General features: G+C 55.6%; 12 non-coding genes across 12 annotated transcripts; all 12 read right to left on the reverse strand.

Moving 5' to 3' along the window:
* Positions 1-95: 95 nt before the first annotated feature.
* trnak-cuu (transfer RNA lysine (anticodon CUU)) lies at positions 96-168 on the reverse strand. Its single transcript has one exon. It is a non-coding gene; the product is annotated as a tRNA-Lys (tRNA).
* Positions 169-4,093: 3,925 nt separating this feature from the next.
* On the reverse strand, positions 4,094-4,166 carry trnak-uuu (transfer RNA lysine (anticodon UUU)). Its single transcript has one exon. It is a non-coding gene; the product is annotated as a tRNA-Lys (tRNA).
* Positions 4,167-5,236: 1,070 nt separating this feature from the next.
* Positions 5,237-5,309, reverse strand: trnak-uuu (transfer RNA lysine (anticodon UUU)). The gene has a single exon. It is a non-coding gene; the product is annotated as a tRNA-Lys (tRNA).
* A 1,070-nt stretch (positions 5,310-6,379) lies between these two features.
* Positions 6,380-6,452, reverse strand: trnak-uuu (transfer RNA lysine (anticodon UUU)). The gene has a single exon. It is a non-coding gene; the product is annotated as a tRNA-Lys (tRNA).
* A 1,070-nt stretch (positions 6,453-7,522) lies between these two features.
* On the reverse strand, positions 7,523-7,595 carry trnak-uuu (transfer RNA lysine (anticodon UUU)). Its single transcript has one exon. It is a non-coding gene; the product is annotated as a tRNA-Lys (tRNA).
* Positions 7,596-8,669: 1,074 nt separating this feature from the next.
* trnak-uuu (transfer RNA lysine (anticodon UUU)) lies at positions 8,670-8,742 on the reverse strand. The gene has a single exon. It is a non-coding gene; the product is annotated as a tRNA-Lys (tRNA).
* Positions 8,743-9,813: 1,071 nt separating this feature from the next.
* On the reverse strand, positions 9,814-9,886 carry trnak-uuu (transfer RNA lysine (anticodon UUU)). The gene has a single exon. It is a non-coding gene; the product is annotated as a tRNA-Lys (tRNA).
* Positions 9,887-10,957: 1,071 nt separating this feature from the next.
* Positions 10,958-11,030, reverse strand: trnak-uuu (transfer RNA lysine (anticodon UUU)). Its single transcript has one exon. It is a non-coding gene; the product is annotated as a tRNA-Lys (tRNA).
* A 1,071-nt stretch (positions 11,031-12,101) lies between these two features.
* On the reverse strand, positions 12,102-12,174 carry trnak-uuu (transfer RNA lysine (anticodon UUU)). Its single transcript has one exon. It is a non-coding gene; the product is annotated as a tRNA-Lys (tRNA).
* Positions 12,175-13,245: 1,071 nt separating this feature from the next.
* Positions 13,246-13,318, reverse strand: trnak-uuu (transfer RNA lysine (anticodon UUU)). Its single transcript has one exon. It is a non-coding gene; the product is annotated as a tRNA-Lys (tRNA).
* Positions 13,319-14,388: 1,070 nt separating this feature from the next.
* On the reverse strand, positions 14,389-14,461 carry trnak-uuu (transfer RNA lysine (anticodon UUU)). The gene has a single exon. It is a non-coding gene; the product is annotated as a tRNA-Lys (tRNA).
* A 1,070-nt stretch (positions 14,462-15,531) lies between these two features.
* Positions 15,532-15,604, reverse strand: trnak-uuu (transfer RNA lysine (anticodon UUU)). The gene has a single exon. It is a non-coding gene; the product is annotated as a tRNA-Lys (tRNA).
* Between the last annotated feature and the right edge of the window lie 863 nt (positions 15,605-16,467).

Genomic DNA, 16,467 nt, shown 5'->3' on the forward strand with positions numbered 1-16,467 from the left:
CCCACCGCTACAATGTGAAGGCCATTGAGTCTGATTTGCGAGCACTGCACTGCGCCTTCGCTGTTGTCTCGTGGCAGTGCAATTTAAAAGCGACCCGCCCGAGCAGGGACTTGAACCCTGGACCCTCAGATTAAGAGTCTGATGCTCTACCGACTGAGCTACCCGGGCTCGTGGCAGGCCGCCTGCCCGGCTACGGCTTTCCCTGCCTGGGCTGGAAAAGACGTTCGCGCTTCACACTCTCGCGCAGCCATTCTGACACAATCCACACAATTCAGTCGGAAAGACTGGCAGCCCCGACTGTGCAGGGCCGATTCCAAGCCGCCGTCTCTCTTCGTCACCCCCACTCCATTGCCGCACCGTCCTCTCTCTACTGTAACAACCCTCCTCAACACACACCTCTGGCACCGTCAAAACCATCAGCAAGCTTACAACACAGCAGCGCCAAAGGAAGAACGGTGCTCATGAGACGGCTTCATCATCAACAAGAACAAAACAAGAACACAAAATGCTGGAGAAGCGCATCGGTTCTGTCGGTTTTTGTGAGCGATTAGTTTTGCTTCGCCATCGATTTATGGGTCTGTTTCTGAGAAGTGAATCGAATTGGAAGAGCGTGGCAGGAGGCCCTTCGGCCCGTCCAGTCCACAGCGCTCCATTCTCTTCCTGCAAAGCAACTTTTCCCATGGCTAATCCAGCGAGCCGACACATCCGTGTGATGCTGTGGGCAATTTGGCGTGGGCGAACTAGCTCACAAGTCCACCTTTCATCTTTGGTCGCTGGGAGGAACCCGGAGTAAACACACGGAGAACGTGCAAACTCCACGTTGACAGTCGCCCAAGGGTGGAATCCAATCGACTCGCCAGTATTGAGAAGAAGTGCCACCCTCAGCAACCGACAACACTCATTCACCACAGACAGGTAAATGTTCGCCGGCAATTTCTGTTAGCCCTCATCACCGTGACAACGAGTCGACTTCAAGTCTCTCCCCATCCCAGCATCACCGCACCTCGTAAAACACCACAGCACGCACGCAATTCGACACCGGTCCGTCACCTTGCGCACACTTCAGCCCCTCATCATCAACCCTCCAACACCACGCACAGTCCCTACCCCCAGCATCCACTCTCCGCTCGACACAATCCACCGCACCACAAGCCGCAGACACCGACACTCCCACACGCACTGCCACGTCGCCATCAGCTCCAAACCAAGGAAGGTGTGCATGAAGGTTCCGTTTGACGTGTCTGAGTTGATTTGAAAAAAAGCAGACCATCGATGAGAGCAGTCTCCATAAATCGAAGCTTCAGTACCTGCAAATATAATCAGGATTTCACTGCTGCCTCCCAGCGCCACGGACCCTTGTCGGATTCGAGTCTCGGGCGACTCCCTGTGTGGAGTTTGCACATTCTCCCCGTGTCTGCGTGGATTTCGTCCGACGGATCCGGTTTCCTCCCACAGTCCAAAGGAGTGCAGCGCAGGAGTTTTGGCCATGCTAAATTGCCCCTTGTTTTCAGGCATGTGCAGGTTCGGAGTCACGAGGTGGGGGTTTAGGTGTGTGGGGGATACTCTTGGGAGAGTCGGTAGCCTGTTTCCACAGTCGAGGGATTCTATGCTAATTTCTGATTTCGCGCATTTGGAGGACCTTAAAGAGATCAATTCAAACAGAAGCCACGCGTTCCGCGATTACGGCAGCAACTGCGACAGTTCGGAAATGCAGGCAAAACTGCCCTGTGCTTGCTTCCACCGCCACAATGTGAGGGCCATTGACTCTGATTTGTAAGCACTGCCCTGCGCCTTCGCTGTTGTCCCGTTGCAGAGCGATTTAAAAGCGACCCGCCCGAGCAGGGACTTGAACCAGATTAAAAGTCTGATGCCCTACCGACTGAGCTACCCGGGCTCGTGGCAGGCCGCCTGCCCGGCTACGGCTTTCCCTGCCTGAGCTGGAAAACACGTTCGCGCTTCACACTCTCGCGCAGCCATTCTGACACAATCCACGCGATTCAGTCGGAAAGACTGGCAGCCCCGGCTGTGCAGGGCCGATTCCAAGCCGCCGTCTCTCTTCATCATCCCCCCACTCCATTGCCGCACCGTCCTCTCTCTACTGTAGCAACCCTCCTCAACACACACCTCTGACACCGTCAAAGCCATCAGCAAGCCTACAACACAGCACCGCCAAAGTAAGAACGGTGCTCATGAGACGGCCTCATCATCAACCCTCCAACACCACGCGCCGTCCCTACCCCCAGCATCCACTCTCTGCTCGAAACAATCCACCCCACCACAAAGCCGCAGACACCGACACTCCCACACGGCCACATCACCATCAGCTCCAAACCAAGGAAGATGTGCATGAAGGTTCCGTTGGACGTGTCTGAGTTGATTTGAAAAAAAAAAGCAGACCATCGATGAGAGCAGTCTCCATAAATCGAAGCTTCAGCACCTGCAAATATAATCAGGATTTCACTGCTGCCTCCCAGCGCCACGAACCCTTGGCGCATTCGAGCCTCGGGCGACTCCCTGTGTGGAGTTTGCACATTCTCCCCGTGTCTGCGTGGATTTCGTCCGACGGATCCGGTTTCCTCCCACAGTCCAAAGGAGTGCAGCGCAGGTGTTTTGGCCATGCTAAATTGCCCCTTGTTTTCAGGCATGTGCAGGTTCGGAGTCACGAGGTGGGGGTTTAGGTGTGTGGGGGATACTCTTGGGAGAGTCGGTAGCCTGTTTCCACAGTCGAGGGATTCTATGCTAATTTCTGATTTCGCGCATTTGGAGGGCCTTAAAGAGATCAATTCAAACAGAAGCCACGCGTTCCGCGATTACGGCAGCAACTGCGACAGTTCGGAAATGCAGGCAAAACTGCCCTGTGCTTGCTTCCACCGCCACAATGTAAGGGCCATTGAGTCTGATTTGTTAGCACTGCCCTGCGCCTTCGCTGTTGTCCCGTGGCAGAGCGATTTAAAAGCGACCCGCCCGAGCAGGGACTTGAACCAGATTAAAAGTCTGATGCCCTACCGACTGAGCTACCCGGGCTCGTGGCAGGCCGCTTGCCCGGCCACGGCTTTTCCTGCCTGAGCTGGAAAACACGTTCGCGCTTCACACTCTCGCGCAGCCATTCTGACACAATCCACGCGATTCAGTCGGAAAGACTGGCAGCCCCGCTGTGCAGGGCCGATTCCAAGCCGCCGTCTCTCTTCATCATCCCCCCACTCCATTGCCGCACCGTCCTCTCTCTACTGTAGCAACCCTCCTCAACACACACCTATGGCACCGTCAAATCCATCAGAAAGCCTACAACACAGCACCGCCAAAGTAAGAACGGTGCTCATGAGACGGCCTCATCATCAACCCTCCAACACCACGCGCCGTCCCTACCCCCAGCATCCACTCTCTGCTCGAAACAATCCACCCCACCACAAAGCCGCAGACACCGACACTCCCACACGCACGGCCACATCACCATCAGCTCCAAACCAAGGAAGATGTGCATGAAGGTTCCGTTGGACGTGTCTGAGTTGATTTGAAAACAAAAGCAGACGATCGATGAGAGCAGTCTCCATAAATCGAAGCTTCAGCACCTGCAAATATAATCAGGATTTCACTGCTGCCTCCCATCGCCACGAACCCTTGGCGCATTCGAGCCTCGGGCGACTCCCTGTGTGGAGTTTGCACATTCTCCCCGTGTCTGCGTGGATTTCGTCCGACGGATCCGGTTTCCTCCCACAGTCCAAAGGAGTGCAGCGCAGGTGTTTTGGCCATGCTAAATTGCCCCTTGTTTTCAGGCATGTGCAGGTTCGGAGTCACGAGGTGGGGGTTTAGGTGTGTGGGGGATACTCTTGGGAGAGTCGGTAGCCTGTTTCCACAGTCGAGGGATTCTATGCTAATTTCTGATTTCGCGCATTTGGAGGACCTTAAAGAGATCAATTCAAACAGAAGCCACGCGTTCCGCGATTACGGCAGCAACTGCGACAGTTCGGAAATGCAGGCAAAACTGCCCTGTGCTTGCTTCCACCGCCACAATGTAAGGGCCATTGAGTCTGATTTGTTAGCACTGCCCTGCGCCTTCGCTGTTGTCCCGTGGCAGAGCGATTTAAAAGCGACCCGCCCGAGCAGGGACTTGAACCCTGGACCCTCAGATTAAAAGTCTGATGCTCTACCGACTGAGCTACCCGGGCTCGTGGCAGGCCGCCTGCCCGGCTACGGCTTTCCCTGCCTGAGCTGGAAAACACGTTCGCGCTTCACACTCTCGCGCAGCCATTCTGACACAATCCACGCGATTCAGTCGGAAAGACTGGCAGCCCCGGCTGTGCAGGGCCGATTCCAAGCCGCCGTCTCTCTTCATCATCCCCCCACTCCATTGCCGCACCGTCCTCTCTCTACTGTAGCAACCCTCCTCAACACACACCTCTGGCACCGTCAAAGCCATCAGCAAGCCTACAACACAGCACCGCCAAAGTAAGAACGGTGCTCATGAGGCGGCCTCATCATCAACCCTCCAACACCACGCACAGTCCCTACCCCCAGCATCCACTCTCTGCTCGAAACAATCCACCCCACCACAAAGCCGCAGACACCGACACTCCCACACGCACGGCCACATCACCATCAGCTCCAAACCAAGGAAGATGTGCATGAAGGTTCCGTTGGACGTGTCTGAGTTGATTTGAAAACAAAAGCAGACCATCGATGAGAGCAGTCTCCATAAATCGAAGCTTCAGCACCTGCAAATATAATCAGGATTTCACTGCTGCCTCCCATCGCCACGAACCCTTGGCGCATTCGAGCCTCGGGCGACTCCCTGTGTGGAGTTTGCACATTCTCCCCGTGTCTGCGTGGATTTCGTCCGACGGATCCGGTTTCCTCCCACAGTCCAAAGGAGTGCAGCGCAGGTGTTTTGGCCATGCTAAATTGCCCCTTGTTTTCAGGCATGTGCAGGTTCGGAGTCACGAGGTGGGGGTTTAGGTGTGTGGGGGATACTCTTGGGAGAGTCGGTAGCCTGTTTCCACAGTCGAGGGATTCTATGCTAATTTCTGATTTCGCGCATTTGGAGGACCTTAAAGAGATCAATTCAAACAGAAGCCACGCGTTCCGCGATTACGGCAGCAACTGCGACAGTTCGGAAATGCAGGCAAAACTGCCCTGTGCTTGCTTCCACCGCCACAATGTAAGGGCCATTGAGTCTGATTTGTAAGCACTGCCCTGCGCCTTCGCTGTTGTCCCGTGGCAGAGCGATTTAAAAGCGACCCGCCCGAGCAGGGACTTGAACCCTGGACCCTCAGATTAAAAGTCTGATGCTCTACCGACTGAGCTACCCGGGCTCGTGGCAGGCCGCCTGCCCGGCTACGGCTTTCCCTGCCTGAGCTGGAAAACACGTTCGCGCTTCACACTCTCGCGCAGCCATTCTGACACAATCCACGCGATTCAGTCGGAAAGACTGGCAGCCCCGGCTGTGCAGGGCCGATTCCAAGCCGCCGTCTCTCTTCATCATCCCCCCACTCCATTGCCGCACCGTCCTCTCTCTACTGTAGCAACCCTCCTCAACACACACCTCTGGCACCGTCAAAGCCATCAGCAAGCCTACAACACAGCACCGCCAAAGTAAGAACGGTGCTCATGAGACGGCCTCATCATCAACCCTCCAACACCACGCGCCGTCCCTACCCCCAGCATCCACTCTCTGCTCGAAACAATCCACCCCACCACAAAGCCGCAGACACCGACACTCCCACACGCACGGCCACATCACCATCAGCTCCAAACCAAGGAAGATGTGCATGAAGGTTCCGTTGGACGTGTCTGAGTTGATTTGAAAACAAAAGCAGACGATCGATGAGAGCAGTCTCCATAAATCGAAGCTTCAGCACCTGCAAATATAATCAGGATTTCACTGCTGCCTCCCATCGCCACGAACCCTTGGCGCATTCGAGCCTCGGGCGACTCCCTGTGTGGAGTTTGCACATTCTCCCCGTGTCTGCGTGGATTTCGTCCGACGGATCCGGTTTCCTCCCACAGTCCAAAGGAGTGCAGCGCAGGTGTTTTGGCCATGCTAAATTGCCCCTTGTTTTCAGGCATGTGCAGGTTCGGAGTCACGAGGTGGGGGTTTAGGTGTGTGGGGGATACTCTTGGGAGAGTCGGTAGCCTGTTTCCACAGTCGAGGGATTCTATGCTAATTTCTGATTTCGCGCATTTGGAGGACCTTAAAGAGATCAATTCAAACAGAAGCCACGCGTTCCGCGATTACGGCAGCAACTGCGACAGTTCGGAAATGCAGGCAAAACTGCCCTGTGCTTGCTTCCACCGCCACAATGTAAGGGCCATTGAGTCTGATTTGTAAGCACTGCCCTGCGCCTTCGCTGTTGTCCCGTGGCAGAGCGATTTAAAAGCGACCCGCCCGAGCAGGGACTTGAACCCTGGACCCTCAGATTAAAAGTCTGATGCTCTACCGACTGAGCTACCCGGGCTCGTGGCAGGCCGCCTGCCCGGCTACGGCTTTCCCTGCCTGAGCTGGAAAACACGTTCGCGCTTCACACTCTCGCGCAGCCATTCTGACACAATCCACGCGATTCAGTCGGAAAGACTGGCAGCCCCGGCTGTGCAGGGCCGATTCCAAGCCGCCGTCTCTCTTCATCATCCCCCCACTCCATTGCCGCACCGTCCTCTCTCTACTGTAGCAACCCTCCTCAACACACACCTCTGGCACCGTCAAAGCCATCAGCAAGCCTACAACACAGCACCGCCAAAGTAAGAACGGTGCTCATGAGACGGCCTCATCATCAACCCTCCAACACCACGCGCCGTCCCTACCCCCAGCATCCACTCTCTGCTCGAAACAATCCACCCCACCACAAAGCCGCAGACACCGACACTCCCACACGCACGGCCACATCACCATCAGCTCCAAACCAAGGAAGATGTGCATGAAGGTTCCGTTGGACGTGTCTGAGTTGATTTGAAAACAAAAGCAGACGATCGATGAGAGCAGTCTCCATAAATCGAAGCTTCAGCACCTGCAAATATAATCAGGATTTCACTGCTGCCTCCCATCGCCACGAACCCTTGGCGCATTCGAGCCTCGGGCGACTCCCTGTGTGGAGTTTGCACATTCTCCCCGTGTCTGCGTGGATTTCGTCCGACGGATCCGGTTTCCTCCCACAGTCCAAAGGAGTGCAGCGCAGGTGTTTTGGCCATGCTAAATTGCCCCTTGTTTTCAGGCATGTGCAGGTTCGGAGTCACGAGGTGGGGGTTTAGGTGTGTGGGGGATACTCTTGGGAGAGTCGGTAGCCTGTTTCCACAGTCGAGGGATTCTATGCTAATTTCTGATTTCGCGCATTTGGAGGACCTTAAAGAGATCAATTCAAACAGAAGCCACGCGTTCCGCGATTACGGCAGCAACTGCGACAGTTCGGAAATGCAGGCAAAACTGCCCTGTGCTTGCTTCCACCGCCACAATGTAAGGGCCATTGAGTCTGATTTGTTAGCACTGCCCTGCGCCTTCGCTGTTGTCCCGTGGCAGAGCGATTTAAAAGCGACCCGCCCGAGCAGGGACTTGAACCCTGGACCCTCAGATTAAAAGTCTGATGCTCTACCGACTGAGCTACCCGGGCTGGTGGCCGGCCGCCTGCCCGGCTACGGCTTTCCCTGCCTGAGCTGGAAAACACGTTCGCGCTTCACACTCTCGCGCAGCCATTCTGACACAATCCACGCGATTCAGTCGGAAAGACTGGCAGCCCCGGCTGTGCAGGGCCGATTCCAAGCCGCCGTCTCTCTTCATCATCCCCCCACTCCATTGCCGCACCGTTCTCTCTCTACTGTAGCAACCCTCCTCAACACACACCTCTGGCACCGTCAAAGCCATCAGCAAGCCTACAACACAGCACCGCCAAAGTAAGAACGGTGCTCATGAGACGGCCTCATCATCAACCCTCCAACACCACGCGCCGTCCCTACCCCCAGCATCCACTCTCTGCTCGAAACAATCCACCCCACCACAAAGCCGCAGACACCGACACTCCCACACGCACGGCCACATCACCATCAGCTCCAAACCAAGGAAGATGTGCATGAAGGTTCCGTTGGACGTGTCTGAGTTGATTTGAAAACAAAAGCAGACGATCGATGAGAGCAGTCTCCATAAATCGAAGCTTCAGCACCTGCAAATATAATCAGGATTTCACTGCTGCCTCCCATCGCCACGAACCCTTGGCGCATTCGAGCCTCGGGCGACTCCCTGTGTGGGTGGAGTTTGCACATTCTCCCCGTGTCTGCGTGGATTTCGTCCGACGGATCCGGTTTCCTCCCACAGTCCAAAGGAGTGCAGCGCAGGTGTTTTGGCCATGCTAAATTGCCCCTTGTTTTCAGGCATGTGCAGGTTCGGAGTCACGAGGTGGGGGTTTAGGTGTGTGGGGGATACTCTTGGGAGAGTCGGTAGCCTGTTTCCACAGTCGAGGGATTCTATGCTAATTTCTGATTTCGCGCATTTGGAGGACCTTAAAGAGATCAATTCAAACAGAAGCCACGCGTTCCGCGATTACGGCAGCAACTGCGACAGTTCGGAAATGCAGGCAAAACTGCCCTGTGCTTGCTTCCACCGCCACAATGTAAGGGCCATTGAGTCTGATTTGTTAGCACTGCCCTGCGCCTTCGCTGTTGTCCCGTGGCAGAGCGATTTAAAAGCGACCCGCCCGCGCAGGGACTTGAACCCTGGACCCTCAGATTAAAAGTCTGATGCTCTACCGACTGAGCTACCCGGGCTCGTGGCAGGCCGCCTGCCCGGCTACGGCTTTCCCTGCCTGAGCTGGAAAACACGTTCGCGCTTCACACTCTCGCGCAGCCATTCTGACACAATCCACGCGATTCAGTCGGAAAGACTGGCAGCCCCGGCTGTGCAGGGCCGATTCCAAGCCGCCGTCTCTCTTCATCATCCCCCCACTCCATTGCCGCACCGTCCTCTCTCTACTGTAGCAACCCTCCTCAACACACACCACTGGCACCGTCAAAGCCATCAGCAAGCCTACAACACAGCACCGCCAAAGTAAGAACGGTGCTCATGAGACGGCCTCATCATCAACCCTCCAACACCACGCGCCGTCCCTACCCCCAGCATCCACTCTCTGCTCGAAACAATCCACCCTACCACAAAGCCGCAGACACCGACACTCCCTCACGCACGGCCACATCACCATCAGCTCCAAACCAAGGAAGATGTGCATGAAGGTTCCGTTGGACGTGTCTGAGTTGATTTGAAAAAAAAAAGCAGACCATCGATGAGAGCAGTCTCCATAAATCGAAGCTTCAGCACCTGCAAATATAATCAGGATTTCACTGCTGCCTCCCAGCGCCACGAACCCTTGGCGCATTCGAGCCTCGGGCGACTCCCTGTGTGGAGTTTGCACATTCTCCCCGTGTCTGCGTGGATTTCGTCCGACGGATCCGGTTTCCTCCCACAGTCCAAAGGAGTGCAGCGCAGGTGTTTTGGCCATGCTAAATTGCCCCTTGTTTTCAGGCATGTGCAGGTTCGGAGTCACGAGGTGGGGGTTTAGGTGTGTGGGGGATACTCTTGGGAGAGTCGGTAGCCTGTTTCCACAGTCGAGGGATTCTATGCTAATTTCTGATTTCGCGCATTTGGAGGACCTTAAAGAGATCAATTCAAACAGAAGCCACGCGTTCCGCGATTACGGCAGCAACTGCGACAGTTCGGAAATGCAGGCAAAACTGCCCTGTGCTTGCTTCCACCGCCACAATGTAAGGGCCATTGAGTCTGATTTGTTAGCACTGCCCTGCGCCTTCGCTGTTGTCCCGTGGCAGAGCGATTTAAAAGCGACCCGCCCGAGCAGGGACTTGAACCCTGGACCCTCAGATTAAAAGTCTGATGCTCTACCGACTGAGCTACCCGGGCTCGTGGCAGGCCGCCTGCCCGGCTACGGCTTTCCCTGCCTGAGCTGGAAAACACGTTCGCGCTTCACACTCTCGCGCAGCCATTCTGACACAATCCACGCGATTCAGTCGGAAAGACTGGCAGCCCCGGCTGTGCAGGGCCGATTCCAAGCCGCCGTCTCTCTTCATCATCCCCCCACTCCATTGCCGCACCGTCCTCTCTCTACTGTAGCAACCCTCCTCAACACACACCTCTGGCACCGTCAAAGCCATCAGCAAGCCTACAACACAGCACCGCCAAAGTAAGAACGGTGCTCATGAGACGGCCTCATCATCAACCCTCCAACACCACGCGCCGTCCCTACCCCCAGCATCCACTCTCTGCTCGAAACAATCCACCCCACCACAAAGCCGCAGACACCGACACTCCCACACGCACGGCCACATCACCATCAGCTCCAAACCAAGGAAGATGTGCATGAAGGTTCCGTTGGACGTGTCTGAGTTGATTTGAAAAAAAAAAGCAGACCATCGATGAGAGCAGTCTCCATAAATCGAAGCTTCAGCACCTGCAAATATAATCAGGATTTCACTGCTGCCTCCCATCGCCACGAACCCTTGGCGCATTCGAGCCTCGGGCGACTCCCTGTGTGGAGTTTGCACATTCTCCCCGTGTCTGCGTGGATTTCGTCCGACGGATCCGGTTTCCTCCCACAGTCCAAAGGAGTGCAGCGCAGGTGTTTTGGCCATGCTAAATTGCCCCTTGTTTTCAGGCATGTGCAGGTTCGGAGTCACGAGGTGGGGGTTTAGGTGTGTGGGGGATACTCTTGGGAGAGTCGGTAGCCTGTTTCCACAGTCGAGGGATTCTATGCTAATTTCTGATTTCGCGCATTTGGAGGACCTTAAAGAGATCAATTCAAACAGAAGCCACGCGTTCCGCGATTACGGCAGCAACTGCGACAGTTCGGAAATGCAGGCAAAACTGCCCTGTGCTTGCTTCCACCGCCACAATGTAAGGGCCATTGAGTCTGATTTGTTAGCACTGCCCTGCGCCTTCGCTGTTGTCCCGTGGCAGAGCGATTTAAAAGCGACCCGCCCGCGCAGGGACTTGAACCCTGGACCCTCAGATTAAAAGTCTGATGCTCTACCGACTGAGCTACCCGGGCTCGTGGCAGGCCGCCTGCCCGGCTACGGCTTTCCCTGCCTGAGCTGGAAAACACGTTCGCGCTTCACACTCTCGCGCAGCCATTCTGACACAATCCACGCGATTCAGTCGGAAAGACTGGCAGCCCCGGCTGTGCAGGGCCGATTCCAAGCCGCCGTCTCTCTTCATCATCCCCCCACTCCATTGCCGCACCGTCCTCTCTCTACTGTAGCAACCCTCCTCAACACACACCTCTGGCACCGTCAAAGCCATCAGCAAGCCTACAACACAGCACCGCCAAAGTAAGAACGGTGCTCATGAGACGGCCTCATCATCAACCCTCCAACACCACGCGCCGTCCCTACCCCCAGCATCCACTCTCTGCTCGAAACAATCCACCCTACCACAAAGCCGCAGACACCGACACTCCCTCACGCACGGCCACATCACCATCAGCTCCAAACCAAGGAAGATGTGCATGAAGGTTCCGTTGGACGTGTCTGAGTTGATTTGAAAAAAAAAAGCAGACCATCGATGAGAGCAGTCTCCATAAATCGAAGCTTCAGCACCTGCAAATATAATCAGGATTTCACTGCTGCCTCCCAGCGCCACGAACCCTTGGCGCATTCGAGCCTCGGGCGACTCCCTGTGTGGAGTTTGCACATTCTCCCCGTGTCTGCGTGGATTTCGTCCGACGGATCCGGTTTCCTCCCACAGTCCAAAGGAGTGCAGCGCAGGTGTTTTGGCCATGCTAAATTGCCCCTTGTTTTCAGGCATGTGCAGGTTCGGAGTCACGAGGTGGGGGTTTAGGTGTGTGGGGGATACTCTTGGGAGAGTCGGTAGCCTGTTTCCACAGTCGAGGGATTCTATGCTAATTTCTGATTTCGCGCATTTGGAGGACCTTAAAGAGATCAATTCAAACAGAAGCCACGCGTTCCGCGATTACGGCAGCAACTGCGACAGTTCGGAAATGCAGGCAAAACTGCCCTGTGCTTGCTTCCACCGCCACAATGTAAGGGCCATTGAGTCTGATTTGTTAGCACTGCCCTGCGCCTTCGCTGTTGTCCCGTGGCAGAGCGATTTAAAAGCGACCCGCCCGAGCAGGGACTTGAACCCTGGACCCTCAGATTAAAAGTCTGATGCTCTACCGACTGAGCTACCCGGGCTCGTGGCAGGCCGCCTGCCCGGCTACGGCTTTCCCTGCCTGAGCTGGAAAACACGTTCGCGCTTCACACTCTCGCGCAGCCATTCTGACACAATCCACGCGATTCAGTCGGAAAGACTGGCAGCCCCGGCTGTGCAGGGCCGATTCCAAGCCGCCGTCTCTCTTCATCATCCCCCCACTCCATTGCCGCACCGTCCTCTCTCTACTGTAGCAACCCTCCTCAACACACACCTCTGGCACCGTCAAAGCCATCAGCAAGCCTACAACACAGCACCGCCAAAGTAAGAACGGTGCTCATGAGACGGCCTCATCATCAACCCTCCAACACCACGCGCCGTCCCTACCCCCAGCATCCACTCTCTGCTCGAAACAATCCACCCTACCACAAAGCCGCAGACACCGACACTCCCTCACGCACGGCCACATCACCATCAGCTCCAAACCAAGGAAGATGTGCATGAAGGTTCCGTTGGACGTGTCTGAGTTGATTTGAAAAAAAAAAGCAGACCATCGATGAGAGCAGTCTCCATAAATCGAAGCTTCAGCACCTGCAAATATAATCAGGATTTCACTGCTGCCTCCCAGCGCCACGAACCCTTGGCGCATTCGAGCCTCGGGCGACTCCCTGTGTGGAGTTTGCACATTCTCCCCGTGTCTGCGTGGATTTCGTCCGACGGATCCGGTTTCCTCCCACAGTCCAAAGGAGTGCAGCGCAGGTGTTTTGGCCATGCTAAATTGCCCCTTGTTTTCAGGCATGTGCAGGTTCGGAGTCACGAGGTGGGGGTTTAGGTGTGTGGGGGATACTCTTGGGAGAGTCGGTAGCCTGTTTCCACAGTCGAGGGATTCTATGCTAATTTCTGATTTCGCGCATTTGGAGGACCTTAAAGAGATCAATTCAAACAGAAGCCACGCGTTCCGCGATTACGGCAGCAACTGCGACAGTTCGGAAATGCAGGCAAAACTGCCCTGTGCTTGCTTCCACCGCCACAATGTAAGGGCCATTGAGTCTGATTTGTTAGCACTGCCCTGCGCCTTCGCTGTTGTCCCGTGGCAGAGCGATTTAAAAGCGACCCGCCCGAGCAGGGACTTGAACCCTGGACCCTCAGATTAAAAGTCTGATGCTCTACCGACTGAGCTACCCGGGCTCGTGGCAGGCCGCCTGCCCGGCTACGGCTTTCCCTGCCTGAGCTGGAAAACACGTTCGCGCTTCACACTCTCGCGCAGCCATTCTGACACAATCCACGCGATTCAGTCGGAAAGACTGGCAGCCCCGGCTGTGCAGGGCCGATTCCAAGCCGCCGTCTCTCTTCATCATCCCCCCACTCCATTGCCGCACCGTTCTCTCTCTACTGTAGCAACCCTCCTCAACACACACCTCTGGCACCGTCAAAGCCATCAGCAAGCCTACAACACAGCACCGCCAAAGTAAGAACGGTGCTCATGAGACGGCCTCATCATCAACCCTCCAACACCACGCGCCGTCCCTACCCCCAGCATCCACTCTCTGCTCGAAACAATCCACCCCACCACAAAGCCGCAGACACCGACACTCCCACACGCACGGCCACATCACCATCAGCTCCAAACCAAGGAAGATGTGCATGAAGGTTCCGTTGGACGTGTCTGAGTTGATTTGAAAACAAAAGCAGACGATCGATGAGAGCAGTCTCCATAAATCGAAGCTTCAGCACCTGCAAATATAATCAGGATTTCACTGCTGCCTCCCAGCGCCACGAACCCTTGGCGCATTCGAGCCTCGGGCGACTCCCTGTGTGGAGTTTGCACATTCTCCCCGTGTCTGCGTGGATTTCGTCCGACGGATCCGGTTTCCTCCCACAGTCCAAAGGAGTGCAGCGCAGGTGTTTTGGCCATGCTAAATTGCCCCTTGTTTTCAGGCATGTGCAGGTTCGGAGTCACGAGGTGGGGGTTTAGGTGTGTGGGGGATACTCTTGGGAGAGTCGGTAGCCTGTTTCCACAGTCGAGGGATTCTATGCTAATTTCTGATTTCGCGCATTTGGAGGACCTTAAAGAGATCAATTCAAACAGAAGCCACGCGTTCCGCGATTACGGCAGCAACTGCGACAGTTCGGAAATGCAGGCAAAACTGCCCTGTGCTTGCTTCCACCGCCACAATGTAAGGGCCATTGAGTCTGATTTGTTAGCACTGCCCTGCGCCTTCGCTGTTGTCCCGTGGCAGAGCGATTTAAAAGCGACCCGCCCGAGCAGGGACTTGAACCCTGGACCCTCAGATTAAAAGTCTGATGCTCTACCGACTGAGCTACCCGGGCTCGTGGCAGGCCGCCTGCCCGGCTACGGCTTTCCCTGCCTGAGCTGGAAAACACGTTCGCGCTTCACACTCTCGCGCAGCCATTCTGACACAATCCACGCGATTCAGTCGGAAAGACTGGCAGCCCCGGCTGTGCAGGGCCGATTCCAAGCCGCCGTCTCTCTTCATCATCCCCCCACTCCATTGCCGCACCGTCCTCTCTCTACTGTAGCAACCCTCCTCAACACACACCTCTGGCACCGTGAAAGCCATCAGCAAGCCTACAACACAGCACCGCCAAAGTAAGAACGGTGCTCATGAGACGGCCTCATCATCAACCCTCCAACACCACGCGCCGTCCCTACCCCCAGCATCCACTCTCTGCTCGAAACAATCCACCCCACCACAAAGCCGCAGACACCGACACTCCCACACGCACGGCCACATCACCATCAGCTCCAAACCAAGGAAGATGTGCATGAAGGTTCCGTTGGACGTGTCTGAGTTGATTTGAAAACAAAAGCAGACCAACGATGAGAGCAGTCTCCATAAATCGAAGCTTCAGCACCTGCAAATATAATCAGGATTTCACTGCTGCCTCCCATCGCCACGAACCCTTGGCGCATTCGAGCCTCGGGCGACTCCCTGTGTGGAGTTTGCACATTCTCCCCGTGTCTGCGTGGATTTCGTCCGACGGATCCGGTTTCCTCCCACAGTCCAAAGGAGTGCAGCGCAGGTGTTTTGGCCATGCTAAATTGCCCCTTGTTTTCAGGCATGTGCAGGTTCGGAGTCACGAGGTGGGGGTTTAGGTGTGTGGGGGATACTCTTGGGAGAGTCGGTAGCCTGTTTCCACAGTCGAGGGATTCTATGCTAATTTCTGATTTCGCGCATTTGGAGGACCTTAAAGAGATCAATTCAAACAGAAGCCACGCGTTCCGCGATTACGGCAGCAACTGCGACAGTTCGGAAATGCAGGCAAAACTGCCCTGTGCTTGCTTCCACCGCCACAATGTAAGGGCCATTGAGTCTGATTTGTTAGCACTGCCCTGCGCCTTCGCTGTTGTCCCGTGGCAGAGCGATTTAAAAGCGACCCGCCCGAGCAGGGACTTGAACCCTGGACCCTCAGATTAAAAGTCTGATGCTCTACCGACTGAGCTACCCGGGCTCGTGGCAGGCCGCCTGCCCGGCTACGGCTTTCCCTGCCTGAGCTGGAAAACACGTTCGCGCTTCACACTCTCGCGCAGCCATTCTGACACAATCCACGCGATTCAGTCGGAAAGACTGGCAGCCCCGGCTGTGCAGGGCCGATTCCAAGCCGCCGTCTCTCTTCATCATCCCCCCACTCCATTGCCGCACCGTCCTCTCTCTACTGTAGCAACCCTCCTCAACACACACCTCTGGCACCGTCAAAGCCATCAGCAAGCCTACAACACAGCACCGCCAAAGTAAGAACGGTGCTCATGAGACGGCCTCATCATCAACCCTCCAACACCACGCGCCGTCCCTACCCCCAGCATCCACTCTCTGCTCGAAACAATCCACCCCACCACAAAGCCGCAGACACCGACACTCCCACACGCACGGCCACATCACCATCAGCTCCAAACCAAGGAAGATGTGCATGAAGGTTCCGTTGGACGTGTCTGAGTTGATTTGAAAACAAAAGCAGACCATCGATGAGAGCAGTCTCCATAAATCGAAGCTTCAGCACCTACAAATATAATCAGGATTTCACTGCTGCCTCCCATCGCCACGAACCCTTGGCGCATTCGAGCCTCGGGCGACTCCCTGTGTGGAGTTTGCACATTCTCCCCGTGTCTGCGTGGATTTCGTCCGACGGATCCGGTTTCCTCCCACAGTCCAAAGGAGTGCAGCGCAGGTGTTTTGGCCATGCTAAATTGCCCCTTGTTTTCAGGCATGTGCAGGTTCGGAGTCACGAGGTGGGGGTTTAGGTGTGTGGGGGATACTCTTGGGAGAGTCGGTAGCCTGTTTCCACAGTCGAGGGATTCTATGCTAATTTCTGATTTC

This window comes from Chiloscyllium punctatum, chromosome 24 (genome assembly GCF_047496795.1).
Source record: "Chiloscyllium punctatum isolate Juve2018m chromosome 24, sChiPun1.3, whole genome shotgun sequence".
Taxonomy (NCBI): Eukaryota; Metazoa; Chordata; class Chondrichthyes; order Orectolobiformes; family Hemiscylliidae; genus Chiloscyllium; species Chiloscyllium punctatum.